Source organism: Hyaena hyaena, unplaced genomic scaffold (genome assembly GCF_003009895.1).
Source record: "Hyaena hyaena isolate Hyena2069 unplaced genomic scaffold, ASM300989v1 scaffold_57, whole genome shotgun sequence".
NCBI classification, from domain to species: domain Eukaryota; kingdom Metazoa; phylum Chordata; class Mammalia; order Carnivora; family Hyaenidae; genus Hyaena; species Hyaena hyaena.
In genome coordinates this window covers 3,762,814-3,781,592 of record NW_024080690.1, presented here as the reverse complement: position 1 = coordinate 3,781,592, position 18,779 = coordinate 3,762,814, and the positions used below count along the sequence as shown (strand labels likewise).

Genomic DNA, 18,779 nt, shown 5'->3' with positions numbered 1-18,779 from the left:
AGATGCTTAACCAACTGAGTCACCTAGGAACCCCTAATGTTTATTTATTTTTGGGAGAGAGAGAAGGACAGAGCACAAGCAGGGGAGGGACAGAGAAAGAGGGAGACACAGAATTTGAAGCAGGCTCCAGGCTCTGAGCTGTCCGCACAGAGGCTGACATGGGGCTTGAACTCTTGAACCATGAGATTCGAGAACTCATGAGCCGAAGTAGGATGCTCAACTGACTGAGACACTCAGGCACCCCTTGTATGTCTTGAAATCAATGAAATAGAGCATTTGGGTTTAAAAACCTACTGCTGTTATGGTGCTTTTTTCATTACTCCCTTTCTGTTTCTCCTCTCCCTTTTTGCTTTCTTTTGGCTTGAATATTTTTTATCATCCAATTTCTCTCTCTACTAGTGTGAAATGTATATACCTCTATACTTATTTCAACTCTTTTGGTGCTTATCCTAGAAGTACCCCATGTATCCTTAAGATTACTGCTGATGAATAACTTTATTCTCCTCTCAAACAATTCAAGGATGACAGAACACCTCCATTTACCTCAACTTTGCCCAATTTAAATTTTTTTTAAGTTTGTTTATTTATATTGAAAGAGATAGAGGTAGCACATGAGCAGGGAAAGGGCAGAGAGCAAGAGAGAGAGAGAGAGAGAGAATCCCAAGCAGGCTCTACACTCTCAACACAGAGGCTAACATGGGGTTCAAACTCACGAACTGTGAGATCATGACCTGAGCAGAAATCAAGAGTCATATGCTTAACCAACTGAGCCACCCACACATCCCAATTTTTCCCAATTTATATGCTTCTACTGTCATGTTTTAATTTCATATACTTTCAAAACTACATATTTTATTATCATTATTATTATTATTTCATAGCATGAGCATTAATTTCCTTTTGCCTATGTATTTAGTAATCTTCTTTGTTCTTCATTTCTTCTTATCTCTATATCTTCCACCTGGGATTATTTTCTTTATACCTGAAGATGTTTAGGACCACATTGTCTAATATGATAGTCACCAGCCACATGTGGTTATTTAAATATAAAGTAAGTAAAACTGAATAAAATTTAAAATTCAGTTCCTTGGCCTCATTAGAGGCACATTTCAAGTGTTCGGTAGCCACAAGTGGCTAATGGCTACAGCACAGCAAATATAGAGGACATTTTCTTCATCTCTGAAAGTTATATTGATAGCGCTTATCTCCAGTTTCCTTTCCTGCAGGCCGTACAGCAGTGAACACCCTCTGTTTTCCTTTAGCTGGAAATACGCTTATTTCGCCTTCATTCCCAAATTGCCAAGTTCATTATTACCAGAAGGAAAGCTCCGGCGTGTTCTCCGTCTGTGTCAAGATACTTCTGCAGGTCCCAATGTCCTACCATTTGCCTCAAGGAACATCCAGTCTCTGTCAAAAGGCAGTCTTTTTTTTTTTTTTTTAATAGTTTACTGTCAACTTTGTTTCCATATAACACCCAGTGCTCATCCCCACAAGTGCCCTCTTCCATGCCCATCACCTCCCTTCTACTCCCCCCACCCCCATCAGTCCTCAGTTTGTTCTCAGCATTCAAGAGTCTCTCATGGTTTGCCTCCCTCCCTCTCCCCAACTATTTTTCCCCATCTTCTCCCCCATAGTCCTCCGTTAAATTCCTCCTAATCCTCCTATACGTGCAAACATATGGTATCTGTCCTTCTCTGTCTGACTTATTTCGCTCAGCATAACACCCAAAAAACAAACAATCCAGTGAAGAAATGGGCAGAAGATATGAACAGACACTTCTCCAAAGAGGACATCCAGATGGCCAACAGACACATGAAACGATGCTCAGCATCCCTCCTCATCAGGGAAATACAAATCAAAACCATACTGAGATACCACGCCGGTCAGAGTGGCTAAAATGAGCAAATCAGAGAACTCTAGATGCTGGTGAGGATGTGGAGAAACGGGCACCCTCCTACACTATTGGTGGGAATGTAAGCTGGTAAAGCCCCTCTGGAAAACAGTGTGGAGGTTCCTCAAAAAATTAACAATAGAACTCCCCTAGGACCCAGCAGTAGCACTGCTAGGAATTTATTCAAGGGATACAGGAGTGCTGATGCATGGGGCACATGGACCCCAATGTTCATAGCAGCGCTCTCAACAATTGTCAAAAGGCAGTCTTAAAAACTCATGTGGAATTTGGATTTTTCCTCCCAGAGAAATAGTCTTCTCCATGGAGTTGGAGTTAAATGCCACTATTGCAGCTGGGAATAAATAAGGAAGTGAGTGGGATTTTGTGGGTGAGACTGGGAAGCCAATCATCATGTATTAAATTTTTTTTCTTGTCAGAAAATGCATCTTACATTCCAAACTCACTCACATAGGAGCTTTTGGAAACTTCAGGGAGCCTGTAGCCCTTGTTCCCTAAGAGGGGCCCACACACACAGCAGGTAGATGGGAAGAAACTGTTAGAATGTCTAATTATATAACAGTAAGAAAGTACCAAATCTATACAACTTAAAAAAAAGCAAGCATTAAAAAATGTGTGCTCAAAAATTTAACTGCTTGAGTGGCGATGATTTCAAAGCTGTACGTCTTTTTATATTGGAGGGGGTTAAAGTATAAAATTAAATAAATATAAAATTAAATTTATCAAACAAAATTTAAATATAAAAATATTTAAATTAATTAAACTTATTTTATTTATTTCACTTTATATTTTAGGTCCCAGGTTGGAATGCGCACTGTAGTAAAAAGAATCCAAGTGTATTAGGAAGGTATGAAATAACGTCACTGAATGGAGTGATTGAGAAAGCGGCTGGTCTGAGGCAACTCTGGAAATGAGTGAAGTGTGTAAGACCAAAGGCAAAGAAACTGTGCACGGGCCCTGCACGCAGATGGTAAAGTATTCCATGGAGTATGGAACACAAGTGAACAGCCTTGAAACCATTATACATGTGACATGACCCCGAACATGGAGAACAACAGCATCAGGGAGGAATCCAATACTAAAAACAAAACCAAACAACAACACAAAAAACCGTAGTTGCATTTTCACTACTGCTAAAGTCATTCATTCACACATTCATTCATTTCATTTTCAAAAACTTATTTGCATGAGGCACCGAGCTAACTGCTGGAAATAAAGATGGTGACACATGCAGGCACCACCCCTACCCCTGGGGGAATTGTAGTCAACGTTCCACCCAGGCAAATGAACAACTCCTGGGACAAGTGCTGTGAGGGAGAAGGGCCCAGCTTACCATAGGGATTTTAGGCCAGGGGAGAGACGCTTCTCTGAGCAAGCGACTCTTGAACTGAGATCTAAAGAGGACACAGGGTTTAGCCAGCCCAAGAGAGGAGGTAGCAACTCTCTGGGGGGTCATAATGTTCACTGTGAATGTTAGAATAAGCAAAAGCAGAGCAAAGGCAGAGAAATGAGGACCTTGAGAACCACTGCATCTGTGTATCTGGCAGGTTAGCATGTCTTACTGACACCTCTTCTGTGTGCCTTTAATCACCATGCTCTCCTTCCACATAGAGGCAAAGGATTGCTGCCCCAGAGACAGAGCTCGTGGCGCCTACCTTCTTTCCTCCCCCACTCCATTCTCTGGCATCCATAAAGCCAGCTCCCTGACAGAAACTAAAATAAATCGTTCCTGAAGATCTATTTGCAAGGCAAGGCTTTGGGTACACCCAGAGCATTCTCTGCTCAGAGTTCAGCAAAAAGCATAAGGTTTCCTATTTCTCCCTTCATCAACTCATGAATTGTGCTCAGCTTGACATCGTCCATCAAGGTAGGAGCTGTGGGGTGGAGGTGTCATGATACTGAGTAGAGTCTTGCAAAATGTCAGGGAAAAATACATATTTTAACCAACCACATGAAGGCCTTTCAAGTGAATCCTGAGATCATATCTGTCTGTTTTGAGGTGGAATTGCATCAGCTTTGTGCTGTGTGGTCTGATGATCTTGTACCAAGCAGAAGTCATGACCGACCATTGTATGGTTTTAACACATGGTTTGAAACATAAGCTAATTATTGCTTCATAGTCTGTTTATAAAAATCTATCACAATATACTGTTGAGTTGGAGGAATAAAAGCATAATTCAACAAGTTTCAGTAGTGCAAAGACAGGGAACACGGATAAAGCAGGAAGAATTTGTTTTGAATCCTGGCTTCTGCTTCAGCTCTGTGAACTTACTCACCTCAGCTTTTCCAACCCAAACTTCTCCTGTTGTAAAGTAAGATCACGTTGGCCTCTCCAGGCAATTGTATCAGAGGTACAGCATGTAGCACAGGGCCTGAGCAATGGTGGACAGTTCGTAGGTGGAATGATGGTGATGATGATGATGATGATGATGATAATGATGATGTTGAGGATGATAATAACGATGACAGCAATGATGACGATGGTGATGGAAATACCAATGATGATGATGGTGGTGGTGGAAATAGTGATGATGATGATGGTGATGGTAATGGTAATGGTAATAGTAATAATGATGATGATGGGGAAGGGGGTGGGTGTGGGGATGGCAATAATGATAACTTCCCATCTACAGAGATTCTTGATCAATTGGTTTGAGATGAGTTTCAGGCAACCTAAAGTACTAATTTAAAGTACAAATTTAACCACTTCTCAGCTTTTTGGCTAAGATCAAGTGCAGTATCTCTTCTTATCAGTTTAAAGTACTGATTTTAAAGTTCCCCAGATGAGTCTAATACAGAGCCAGGGTTGACCAACCACTGCCCTAGACCAGCAGCCCTTAAACTCTTGAATCCCAAGACCTCTTTTTACAAATATTATTAAGATGATAAAGAATTGTTTTAAAACACAAAAACGTATATACACATCTTTCATTAGCCATCAGAGCAATGATCTCATCATACGTCATAGAGCCTCTGGAACACTTTCTGGACACACATTTAAAAATGAGAGGGAGAAAGGGTAACAATGTCTTAAATTGTTATAAAAATAGTTTTGACTTCATGGACCTCCTGATGCTGCCTTAGACTAAGCTTTCTACACCTAAGTATTGCCCTCTGCACCCCCCTTTCCCCAACATTGCATGCGCACATGCGTGCATGCGCGCGCGCACACACACACACACACACACACACACCCTGTCAGCCTCCATCCCTGGCTCTTCACCACATCTAGAAAAGGAACCACACTCATTGGCTCTCAGTCAATACAAGACAATCAAATTCCACACAGTCTGATAAATGGATCATTAGAAAGAGACTGGGCTAAAGCTTTCCTCAGCTCTGGCTGCTTAAAACAAAACATGAAAGATTCGCAAAGTAAATGAACAGCATAAACAAGACTGCAAGATCTGCATGGGCAAATAAACTGTTTCTACGCACCCTCAGACTCTTTGGAAACAGACTAGACACTGAGCACATAATTGCTCGACCAATCACACATTCCCTTCACGGCTGGCAATACAAACAAAACACTGTCCGCTGACCCAGATGAGTAGCAAAGGTTGCAAATTGGCCGCCCTTGGGAAAGATTAGAGTCACAGACAAGTTCATCTGGCCCACCCAGATGAAATATGGAGTGATTCCCACGTTCAAAGCCAAGAGGGTTCACATTTTTAAAAATCTAGATTTTTGGCTATCTTTTTAAAAATCTGGCAATACTAAGGCTTTGTTTCCACAGAGGGCTAGAGCAGAGTGGTAAATACCCCCTTCAGATGGTGCTTGGGTTTCTTTCTTATTCCAACCCACTTCTTTCAATTATATCACCAGTCATGCCTACCAGGTGCTGTATTTGTATAACAATGTTATAGCCCCCTCCCCTGTTTATAACCTATGGCCAGTACATAAAGAACTAGGAGATTAGAACACTGCACACAGCAAGCTAGCTTCACCCTTGCAAGGTAAGTTTCTCAAGAACTACACCAAAAAGGCAGGAAGCCAGAGGGTAGCACAATAACTGTGCTGTCTGCCTCTGTAGCCTACTTGCCTTATAGGCAATATTTGTATCTTAGAGAAACAGGTCCTAGTCATGCAGAAGCCTGGGAACCTAGTCCCAGCCTGATAAGCTCAAGAATATAAGCTCTCCCCTGCTGCTACTCGGGGCTGCTTGATTTGGGTGCTCCCCAAGCATGCCCAGCACTGAATAAAGAAATGTATATGACCCCAATCTGTGTTCCTGTATTCTGTTCACTGATCTCGGCCTGGGTGGCTACAACAGCCTTTGTTTAGAAAGTTCATGGATCCTAAAGGCCTCTCCTTTGGTTTAAGCTATTTTACTAAGGTTAAAGTCACTCCATTTACACACAGGTCAGGATTACTATAACCTCTACTATCCAGAAGATCCTCTAAGACCTGATAGGCATGGAAAAGGCCTCCAAGAAGCCAAGAGAACGGACATAAAGTCCATGCAACCTCCTCCAGCTAAAGGCATCACACTTGGCCAATTTACTTCTATTTCACACACACAGTTCTATAAGCTTTTATCCCAATCAGATTTTCTTGTTCAGGGATGAAAATAATTTGGAGGAAAAAAACTAGTTTGTGAACATAAGAATGGAATCTCTTTCCCCAAACCTCCCCCTACCAAAAAAACAAATAAACAAACAAAACCAAACCCAAAAAACAAAACAACAACAACAACAAAACTGCCACACAGTCCAAGGAATTTTTCTGATCATGATTAATGGTAGAAATAGGAGGAAACACTCTTCCCAATGTTAAAGCCACTATAATGCCACAGTGATTAAGGCAATGTGGAATTTGTAGAGGGACAGACACATAGATAAATGAAACAGAATAGAGAACTCAGAAATGGATCCACACAAGAATGTCCAATTAGTTTTTGATAAAGTAGGAGAAGTAATTCAGTGGAGAAAAGATACTCTTTTCAATAAATGGTGCTGGACAATTAGACATCCAAAGGCAAAAAATTAAACTCAACCTAAACCTTAACCATATGTAAAAATTAACTCAGGGCACCTGGGTGGCTCAGTCAGTTAAGTATCTGACTTCAGCTCAGGTCACTATCTCACAGTGTGTGAGTTCAAGCCCCCTGTTGGGCTCTGTGCTGACAGCTCAGAGCCTGGAGCCTGCTTCAGATTCAGTGTCTCCCTCTCTCTCTCTGCCCCTCCCCAACTCATGCTCTGCCTCTCTCTCTCAAAAATAAATAAATATTTTAAAAATAAATGAACATTTTAAAAATTTATAATTAACTCAAAATGGATCATGGACTTAAAGAGAAAATATAAATCTATAAAATTTCTAGAAAAAAAATGGAGAACATCTTTGGTACCTAGAACTATACAAAGAATTTTTAGACTTGACACCAAGAACATGATCCACAAAAGGAAAACCTGGTCATTTGGTACTCATCGAAATTAAAATATTTTATCTGCAAATGATCCTGTTAAAAGGATGAAAAACAAATTGCAGCCTGGGAGAAAATATTTGCAAATCACATATCTGATAAAGAACTTTTGTATCTGGAATCTACAAAAAAACTCTCAAAGCTCACCATTTAAAATATGAACCATGCAATTAGAAAGTGGGCAAAGGGAGTGCCTGGTGGCTCAGCTCCTTAAGTGTTCAACTCTTGATTTCAGCTCAGGTCGTGATCTTACAGTTTGTGGGTTTGAGCCTTGCTTTGGGTTCCACGCTGAGAGCACAGAGCCTGCTTGGGATTCTCTCTTTCTCTCTGCCTCTCCCCTGCTCACATGCACACACATGCTCTCTCTCTCTCTCTCTCTCTTTAAAACACATAAACTTAAGAAAGAAAAAGAGAGAGAGAGAAAGAAGAAAGAAAGAAAGAAAGAAAGAAAGAAAGAAAGAAAGAAAGAAAGAAAGAAAGAAAGAAAATGAGCAAAAGACATGGACAGACATTCCACCAAAGGTAACATGCAGATGACAAGTTAACACATGAAATATATATTCAACATCATTAGCCCCTAAACCTCTGGCCAATGACTGAGACCCAGTTTCCAACCAGATGGCCTAAAATGAGTCCTCAGCACCACGCCACCATGGTCTGGGGGACCCTTAAGATCTCCCAGCCCTCTGTAGCTTGTCATTCAGGTCCCAGCTCACATGTTGGGTTTTCGAGGAAGGCTGTCCTCATTATGCCCCCACAGGGCTCCTCCCTGAGAATGTGCTCAGTACCCACCACATCCCTGGATACCACACCTCAGGGAGGAGAAGTTACTAATCAGGAGCACTGACATCCACTGGGGTGCCTTTGACCAGGGAGTGAACTAATGGCCCATGGTTATGCCCATGTCCACTCATTCCCTGAACAGGCCAAGAGGGCCATATTGCCATCCCAGAGTACTGTGAGGAAGGCCATGGTTCCTATGACAGAGTCTAGCCATACTCTCCCTCAAGAGAGAAGGTCCAACCATCCTCCTTTCTTCTTTCTGTTTCCTCTCCCAGGTAGTAAATGGACCTGGTCAGAGACTTCTAGAAGGAAGCCCAGCTGTCCATCACACTTTCTCCATAACAACTCTGATCTGTGTGGCTGGCTTGTATTACTTCACCCATCGAACCACCTAGATTCAGAGGGAGGAAATTTGAGTGAGGCTCTTCTCCAGCCTTGAGCCAATCCATGGGCCTCTCCAGCACAGAGAGCCCTGTATCAAGTGCCATCGGATGCTTGTCCAATCATTTACAGAATTAGTCCTTTGTTCTCTGTCAAGCTATTATAAATGCACATACAGATTCCTTTACAGGAAACACAAGAGGGAAGGAGAGACATACAGTAGAGTTCAGCCACCAAATCCTACCCCAGAAGCTTCACTAAATAAAGTGTGTAGTACATGGTAGTTACTCAACATGTATCCATTGATTGAATTCCAGTAGACAGGACACCATAACCTAAGATCTTAGGGGTAAGAAGATTCCAGGCTTGGGTGGGGAGACCAGAATTGGGCTGCATGGCTGCCGTTCCACCCAGCACCCTAGTGACAAAGAAAGTCACCCCCAGAAATGTAGAGATTTCTAGAGGTTGCTGTTTCATCACACTCTCCTGCAGGCTGACTCCGCCTCCTCCACATGCTGTTATGAAGAGCTTTCTCTCCTTTCTGGCCTGTGTGTAGGAATCCCAGCCACAATCAGTGCACAGGAGCTCTGCTCTCGCCTCCCCCCACCCCCCACTGTAGTCCAGGTGTGTGGCTAGTTTGAACACTCCCAAAGTTTGCTTGTCTGCTAACTTGCCTTTCGGGTTCACTTGGGAAATGTAACCCCATCTCTGGCCTTTTTCCAAACATCAGCTTCCTCATTTCCTTCATCCCTTATGAGTTAATAGCACCTCTTGTCAGTAACTTGCCACAAGGCCCAAATCCAGTGTTAATTAAAATGATTCTTTTGTAAATTTTCACTCTTTAAGTTCTTATTTCACAATTCTCTTTAGCAAGAGCAACTCAGTAAAGATTATTATCATCTAAGAAAGGTTAAAACTCAAAGGTGTGACTGTGGTCTGAGGATTCCTGTTCAAATGGCTAGAAGGAAGAAATAATACAACAGTCTAGAAATATGTTAACAGTGGTTGCTTTTGAAAGTTGGGGTTGTGATTATTTTCTTTCATTTTTCCATACTTTCCAATCTCCACAAAGGCCTTATATTACTTTGATAACCAGGATCAAATCCAAATACTTAAAAAGACCAACATTCACAAACATGAAAATCAGGGCAGAAAAGAAACTTTTAAATTATTTAATTTTTTTAATGTTTATTTTAATTTTTTGAGAGAGAGAGAGAGAGAGAGAGAGAGCGCACGAGCATGAGTGGGGGAGGGGCAGAGGGAGAGGGAAACACAGAATCCAGAGCAGGCTCCAGGCTCTGAGCTGTCAGCACAGAGTCCGAGGGGCTCAAACTCACAAACCATGAGATCTTGACCTGAGCTGAAGTCAGATGCTTAACTAACAGGACTCCCAGGTGCCTCCAGAAAAGGCCAGAAATTATACTTAATGTGAGAAGACAGTAGGGGTTTGGGGGATGGACATTTTTTCCCCCTCTATGCTATGTTTCCAAATTTTCCCAATGTGTCTCATTGCTTTTAAGAAAAAAGAAACAAAGAAACATTACATTTATGAGAAATCAGACTCATGAAGAAGGGGAGAACATCTTCAAGGTATCTTGCCAGATGTTTCACTTCCATGAATTCATGTTAAAAGAAGATGGTGTCATAAGAGCAGAAAGACACACAATTGTTGCAAAATCAGGGAAATCCACGTCACATCACTTCTTGGCCTCCGAGGCCAAAACACACATCACGGTTGACTGTGTGTCACAAATTGGAGTGACATGGCAAGAAAAGACAAACAAAACCCTCTGATTAACAGCAGCCAACACAGGCCTGGGTGACTCCACAGTGTTGGTCTATAAAAAGCAAGGAGAAGCAGCTCTGTGACCACAACCGGAAGGATCATATGCCCTGAATGAATAATATATGCATTGTGTTGCCCCATTTGCAGCCCATTTTCCTGCTCATTATCTTATCTGACCAGTCCTATGGGGTGGCAAGACAGATCTTATTATATTTGACAACAGACTTGTATGCAAAATAGATAAAGAATAAAAAATAAATACAGAACTCTTTTGTGATGATTCTAAGACCCAGTGTAATCCTCCGCCAAGCAATATGCACTAAGCAAGTCTCTATAACACAAGCTGGGTGTCTTATAATTCAATTCGATTCTAGCACATCTCCCTGGAGATAATGTTGGATTCCACAGGTTAAGGCCTCAGACCCACAAGACTGCTCCTTTCAGATGCCTGTCACAAATAGTAGGTCCCCAGGTTACCCACAACTTCTATCTGACTTGGCTACAAGTCAGGGGTTCCCATGACCCCTCCTTGGGTTTGATTAATTTGCAAGAGTGGCTCACAGAACTCAGGGACACGCTTACTCAAATTTACCAGTTTACTAAAGGTTATGATGAAGGATACAGATGAATATCCAGATAAAGAGATAATAGGACAAGGTCTGGGAAGGTCCCGAGTGCAGGAGTTTCTGTCCCCAAGGAGTTGGGGTGCATCACTCTCCCAGTGTGGATGTGGTCACCCACCTGGAAGCTCTCAGAACCTTGAGCTATTGTGCTTTTATGGAGGCATCCTCACATAGGCATATCAGTTATGAACTCTGTTTCCAGCTCCTCTTCCCTCTCTCATGACAAGCCTTTCTAATGGCCAATCCTCATTTAGAAGTCCACCCAGAGTAGCCTCAATAGAACAAAAGATGTTCCTAGTTCTCTTATTTACAAGGAATTTTCAAGGGCTTTAGGAGCTGTGTACCAGGAATCAGGAGCAGAGACCAATATAAATATTTTTTATTACCTCGCATTTTCCAACACAATAAGACAAATCACCAAATTTTTTAAATAGATGAAAGATTTGAACAGAAACTTCAAAGAAGATACGTGAATGGCCAATAAGCACATGAAAAGATGCTCTACACCATTAGTCATCAGAGAAAAGAAAATTAGAACCACAATGAGACCTCTCTATATGCTGAATTTGATATCTAGCATTAAATAAAATAAAAAGTGTTGGCCAAGATATGGAGCAACTGGAACTCTCACACATCACTGGAGGGAATACAACAAGGTATAGCTGTACGAAGAACTCTACAGCAGTTTGTTACCAAGTTAAACATATACTTATTATATGACCTGGCAATTCTGGTCCTAGCTACTTAACCAAGAGAAATGAACACATCCATCCACACAAAGACTTGTACATGAATTTTCGTCATAGCTCTATTCATAATTGTTAAAAGCTGGAAACAAACCAACTCCCATCAATAGCTGAGTGAACATGCAAATTATGGTATATCTGTAAAATGAAAAACTACTCAGCAATAGAAAGAAATGAACTATTTTTTAAAAAATTTTAATGCTTATTTATTTTTGAGAGAGAGAGACAGAGTACAAGTGGGCCGGAGCAGAGAGAGGGAGACACAGAATCCAAAGCAGGCTCCAGGCTCAGAGCTGTCAGCACAGAGCTTGACACAGGGCTCGAACTCATGAACCATGAGCCCATGACCTGAGATGACGTCGGACACTCAATCGACTGAGCCACCCAGATGCCCCAGAAAGAAATGAACTATTAACAAACAAACAAACAAACAAACAAAAACAGACACATCTAAGAAACAACCTGAGCAAAAGAAGCCAGACACGAAAGACTACAAAATATATGGTTTCATTTCTGTGAAACCGTAGAAGGGACAACTGAGACCTGCAGTGGCCAAGTAGACAAGTCCACTTGGGGATGGCGTAGGAGGCCGGCCGCAAAGGGCCATAAGGGAACTTTAGGGGCTGATAGAAATATTCTATGACTTGGCTGAGATATTAGTTTCATAAGTTTTTCATTTATCAAAAGTCACCAAACTGTACATTTAAAAATGGGTGTTTTCAGGGCATCAGAGCGACTTAGTTGAGTGGCAACTCTTGCATTCAGCTCAGGTCATGATCCCAGGGGCGTGGGACCCAGTCCTGTGTTGGGCATGGAGCCTGCTTAAGGTTTTCTCTGTCTTTTGCTCTCTCTCACTCTGCCCATCTCCCTCTGCCTCTAAAAAGTAAAAATAAATTGGGGGTGCCTGGGTGGCTGTCAGTTAAGCGTCCGACTTTGGCTCAGATGATGGTCTTGTGATCCATGAGTTCAAGATGAGTTGCCTCATCTCAGCAAATACACAAATAGTACATATGTGTGATGGATACACACAAAGAAAAGGTTTAACCTAGAAAGATGCCAACCAGCTGACACATAGTTATCCTAGCATCAGGGAGCTCATTTGGGAGTGAGGGTGTATAAAAGGGACTTGGAGCTTCTCTTCTGCAAATTCTGTGCTTCGTTTGAATTTTGTGGGGAAAAAAAACGCAACTTAGAAGAAGTAGGAGGGGATGGAACTGAAGTGATTTGCACAGGGAACTCCAGAGCAGATGGGATTGAAGTCGAAGTTTTCTAATTCCATGTGTGGGAATAACCCAAGTCCCAAGAGGGGGCGCAAAAGGAAGATGTTCTCCATCATCTGTTGCTCACTCTAACAACATGCAAAACCATGTCCAAATGCCACTTAGAAAATTCCCAAACATGAAAAACATTGCCAAACTTCAGTGGGAACACATTAATGCTGTGGTTTCTGATTTCAACTGTTAGATATGTATTTATGCCATTTTTATCATTAACTTCTCAGGAATAGGAAGGGCCGTCTCTCAGCATCGTCACCCACAGCTGTCGTTCTGGTATGGACAGTGCTCACAGACTCATCTGTCTTAACGCTCTCCCAAGTCCACTGGAGCTAAGGCTGCTGCTCAGCCCTTCCTCGCTCTACCAGGAATGGTTCTCTGAGCACTCTAGAATGCTATAATCTAGCCGTCAAAAAAACCCCTGATTTACCCCCAAAATAGGAATCATAGCAAATTTCATATCAGCCATCTTTTCATGCCCACAGACTGTGCACATCTAAAAATCTATTTCCATTTTAGAATAGTGCCTGGCATGTATAACTGCTATTTATGGAAGCAATAAGTTGATGTAAAGCTGAAACAGGAACGCCAATTTTCTCTTAAAATACTTTTGAGGTGGTGTGTGTGTGTGTGTGTGTGTGTGTGTGTGTGTCTGTGTGTGTGTGTGTGTGTGTGTGTATGTCTCCCATTACTTTACTGAGTTAAGCTTTTCTTTACTAAGGTCCATAACACTCTGGGCTGATGAACTCACCGAGGTACTCCCCAACTGGCACATGGAATGTGAGCACAGACCACTAGGTGGCGGAAGAGAGTCTTTTGCAGGGAGAGTGAACACTGAGCTCTGCCCGCTTGTGAGGTAAATCAAGGCTTTCAATAATTTAGAATCTGCTTGATAAAGCCTCCAGAACATGCCTATTTAATGATGAAAAGGCCATACTTCAGAAGAAAATCTTTAAAAAAAATTTTAAGGTTTATTTATTTTTGGAAGAGAGAGAAAGCATGAGCAGGAGAGGGGCAGAGAGAGAGGGAGACACAGAATCCAAAGCAGACTCCAGGCTCTGAGCTGTCGGCACAGACCCCAAAGCGGGGCTCAAACCCACAAACCATGAGATCATGACCTGAGCCGAAGTCAGACGCTTAACCGACTGAGCCACCCAGGTGCCCCTAGAAGAAAATCTTTAAGAGCCAGTTCATTTTCAAAGATGTTTCCAACTTAATGTCTGAACGCAGACACTTGCCAGCAGAGCAGTCATTTATCAGCCCTGGGGACCTTGCGTTGCTTTGCTTGCACACTTACTTTTCTTAAAGCAGACGAGGGCCGAGACAACATCGAGCTCACCCTCTAACCACTGTAACAATATGAAGGATTTGTCTCTGTCCCTGCTTCCTTTGGTTTACCTCCCTACAGGGAGAAAGGGCTGATGTAATGGCAACTAGCCCAAATTTGGGAATGGGAAGCTGGAAAGCCTTGGTGCCAAGGTAAAACTTGAGAACTTAACTAAGGATTGTCTCTACATACATCTGCTTACTTCTTTTGCCCTTCCTCAACCCCTCTCTACAACACCCTCCTCCCCAAACTGCCCCAAGAAAAACTGGTTTGTGGGCTTAAGAACAGCCAGGTGACAGTCTCAGTGTGATAACTGTCTCCTGGATTTCCAAGAGCAACTCTGATTCCATGTGAGAGCTGGCTTACCCCCAAACTACACCCTTCAAAGCTGTAGCCCTATGTGCAACAGCCAGACAACCCTGTCCCCTAGACTAAAATAGGCTGCCCTGATGCGGAGAGAGGGGGTTTTGGGAGGGAGAGGGCCTGGGGGGAGCCTGTCCTACGACTGCCTCCTTCTCCAAGTAGAGCCCTGCGACGGGTGGATCACACGCGCGCGCGCACACACACACAAAAATCGATTTGGACATCTAAGGGAACACAAGGAAGCTGCGGGCTTAACAGAAACTAGAAATAAACAATAACAGTAGCAAGAAAGGTCTGGACAGAAGCACAGAAACATGCAATTTCCTGTGGTCCTGGGAAAGTTCAAAAAAACTTCCGGGAGTTTAATAAGCTGCCCTTATTCTGTATCTCAGCAGTGAGAGAGGCCTGTGGGCCTGAAGTCTGGTGGTTGAGAACAGGGAGGACACAGAGTCTCCTGCAGTGGGAATTCTAGGGAGCAAGGTCAATGGCCAGAGGCCGAAAGAGCCAGACCGAGCCCAGTAGCTCCCAAGATCCACTACCAACTTGCTGGCCCCTCCCAGCCAGCTGCCCTGTGCTATGAAGGCCCCTCCACATCTTGAGTGTCCCCATGGGAGATGGGGGAGGGGGAGAAGGGTGAACCCTGACCTGGGAGAGTTTAAACCCAAAAAAACTACAAAATTACTGGTGCACCTGAATTTACCTGAGAGAAACAAAGAGTGAGGTCTTCAATCAGAGATGAAGGGGAATTATAGAAAATTCTAGAAAAATGAGGAAAGTGCCACTTGTGCTTCCCTGAATATGTGGCCGGTGAAATGTGTTCACTCCTTGGGAAATGGCCAAAATCTGAGCTCTGGTCAGAGGGACACAGACTGACTTGTGTCTCTAGACCTTGAACAAAGGGCAGGGAAATCAGTGTTTTGGGGCACGGGCTGCGAAGTTTGCAGAGAAGGAAGTGAGCCCCAGAAACAAGGTCGATGAAACAACATTTTCTACGCTGACATCTCTGTGAGACAGATGGTATGATCCTTATTTTGCAAATAAGGAAGCTGAGGCTCAGAGCCGTTGAACGACCTCTCCAAAGTTGCTTGGCTGGTGGGGAATGGAGTTCAAACATGAACCCAGCAGCACTACCCCTCAAACCTGCTCTCTTTTCATTGCATCTCACTCCTACTACAGTATGTGCACTGTGTGACTTCCTTAAATCAAAAAATAATGCTAGTAATAATTCAAGCATAACAACGACTATCTCACCTTACTTCTTGCCGATATTTTCAATACCCAACTCCGTAAGAGTTAGCCATGGCATTGACGTTCAACAACCATCCTTCCGGACATAGTTTTCCTGTTCTCTGTTTGGACACCTACCTGCACTGTCCATCAGAGCAGCCACTTGCCACATGTGGCTATTGAGCACCTGAAATATAAAGTATAATTTTTTAAATGTTTATTTATTTTTGAGAGACAGAAAGAGACAGTGTGAGTAGGGGAGGGGCAGAGAGAGGGAGATAGAATCCGAAGCAGGCTCCAGGCTCTGAGCTGTGTCTCGCACAGAGCCTGATATGGGACTCAAACTCACAAACTGTGAGATCATGACCTGAGCTGAAGTCGGACGCTTAGCCAACTGAGTCACCCATGTGCCCATGAAATGTAAAGTATAAAACACACACCAAATTTCAAAGACGTGGCACAAAATAAAGAATAATATCTCAGAGGCGCCTGGATGGCTCAGTCGGTTAACTGTCCAGCTTCAGCTCAGCTCATGATCTCATGGTTTGTAAGTTTGAGCCCCACATCGGGCTCACTTTGGATCCTCTGTCTCCCTCACTCTCTGCCCCTCCTCTGCTTCTGCTCTCTCTCTCTCTTTTTCTCTCTCTCTCTCTCTCAAAAATAAACATTAAAAAAAAGAGAATGATATCTCATTGATAATTTTTACATTGATTATGTGTTCAAATGATAATATTTGGGATATATTGTATAAAAATATATTAAAATTAATTCTACCAGGGTGCCAGGGTAGCTCAGTTGGTTAAGCATCCGACTCTTGATTTTGGCTTGGGTCACGATCTCATGATTTGTGAGTTTGAGCTCTGCATGAGGTCCCATGCTCACAGTGCAGAGCCTGCTTGGGATTCTTTCTCTCTCCCTTCCCTCCCCACAATCCCCACAACTCGTGCTCTCCCTCTCTCAGAATAAATAAATAAATTTAAAATTTTTAATTTTACCTATTTATTCTTACTTTTTTAATATGGATACTATAATATTTTAAATTATATGTACAGCTTATATTTGCAGCTTACAATTAAATTTCTATCAGACAGCACTGTTCCACAAAATTAACTTGACGTCTATTTTTATGTGATCCTTCATTGATTATTTTCCAAGGTCAGTGACTAAACAGAATCAAAAAAAAGTTTCCCATTACCAAGGTTTTGTTTAAGTTTATGTTTGCTTGTGGTATTGTTTTTTCCTTATGCTTTCATGTTGATGTGTTCCAGTGGTATTCCAGGAATACCAAAATTCAAATCTTGAGAAGGCAACATGGTGCAAAACTTTAAAGACACAGGGATGCCTGGGTGGCTGAGTTGGTTGGGCATCCAACTTCGGCTCAGATCATGATCTCATGGTCCATGGGTTCGAGCCCCGTTAGGCTCCGTGCTGACAGCTCAGAACCTGCAGCCTGCTTCCAATTCTGTGTCTCCCTCTCTGCCCCTCCCCTGTTCGCAGTCTCTCTCAAAAATAAAATAAAAACATTAAAAAAATTTAAAGACATAGACTCTGGTTCAAATTCTGGCCTACTACTTCCTACTTACAGGCACGGGGCAAGTTACTTAACTCCCCTAAACCTGGTTTTTACCCCTGTAAAGAGGAAAGGATATTAATAGCTGATGCTTACTGATGTTGTAAGGATAAAATGAAATAATAAATATAAGGTGGCTGGTAGCTACTTTTTATTTTACATAAAGCTCTGCCAGACTCCCTGACTGCCCCCATCTCATTTCGAGTTCACTCCTTACACAGTATTTAAAATTCACTTGGCAAAGGCAGTCAGTGTATATGGAGAAATGTGAAATGTAACGAAACTGTCAAGAAATACACAACTGTGGAGAGAGAAGGGAACTTCTACCTGATTTAGGAAAGTACAATAATTTGTTTCGGGTGCCTCGGTTTCCCCATGTGTGAAAGAAGGAGAAACTTATGTGGTAGTAACATTTGGAGGCCCTCAGGGTGGAGCCAGGTGGAGGTGCAGAGGAGGTGTACAGGGCTATACTGCCTGATCTGCTGTAGACCAGCAGATGGACATGACAGGGCTCTGATGGGGACTGGGTGCACGGTGTGCTGGTCACTTTAACTCAGGTTTCTCCCATTCTTTTCCTTTCTTTTCAGTTTCTGCAAGAACAGCCTTCAGCCCTTGGGTTTCCAGCATGCACCCCCACTTGTCACACAGATGTTCAATCTGTCATTGCCATTATTGTCTAGTTCACTTCAGAAACAACAATTTAGGGACGCCTGGGTGGCTCAGTGGGTTAAGTGTCTTACTTTGGCTGAGGTCAGGATCTCATGGTTTGTGGGTTCAAGCCCCATGTCTGGCTCTGTGCTGACAGCTCAGAGCCTGCAACCTGCTTTGGATTCTGTCTGTCTGTTTGTCTCTCTCTCTGTCCCTCCCCTGCTCATGCTCTGTCTCTTTCTCAAAATAAATAAATAAACAAATAATAAAACATTAAGAATTTTTGTAAAAAATAAAAGAAGTAACAATTCAGGGAGACCCTTACTGTGCCTGGAGTAGCATGCTGGAGGGAGTTGTGAGTTAGTTACAGGCTAAGTGAAAAGACTCATTGGAATAGAGTAGAATGTCTGTAACATTTTAAGGAGGCTTTAATGATAAGTTACCAACAGCTACAAAATGCGTGGATCAAAAGAGATAACGCATGTGTAAGACTGTAAGCAGGAAGGCATTGAGCAGAGTGGGCACTGTGGCTGGTGGTGGTGGTAAGTCTGGACCCCAGCTTCCATCAGTCCCTGGCCAAGTAGTCCAGGCAAATTAGTCCATCTCTCAGATACTCTTCCTCATCCTCAGGGATTGGATACCTGAGGCCCCTTCCAACACAGAAATCCTTTATTTCTGCACTTCAGAAATACCTACACTTTTTGTAATTAAAACAATCAA

General features: G+C 42.7%; 1 pseudogene; it reads left to right on the top strand.

Annotated features, from left to right (window-relative positions):
• The first annotated feature begins 4,611 nt into the window (after positions 1–4,611).
• Positions 4,612–4,728, top strand: LOC120231613 (annotated as a pseudogene).
• The last annotated feature ends 14,051 nt before the right edge of the window (positions 4,729–18,779 follow it).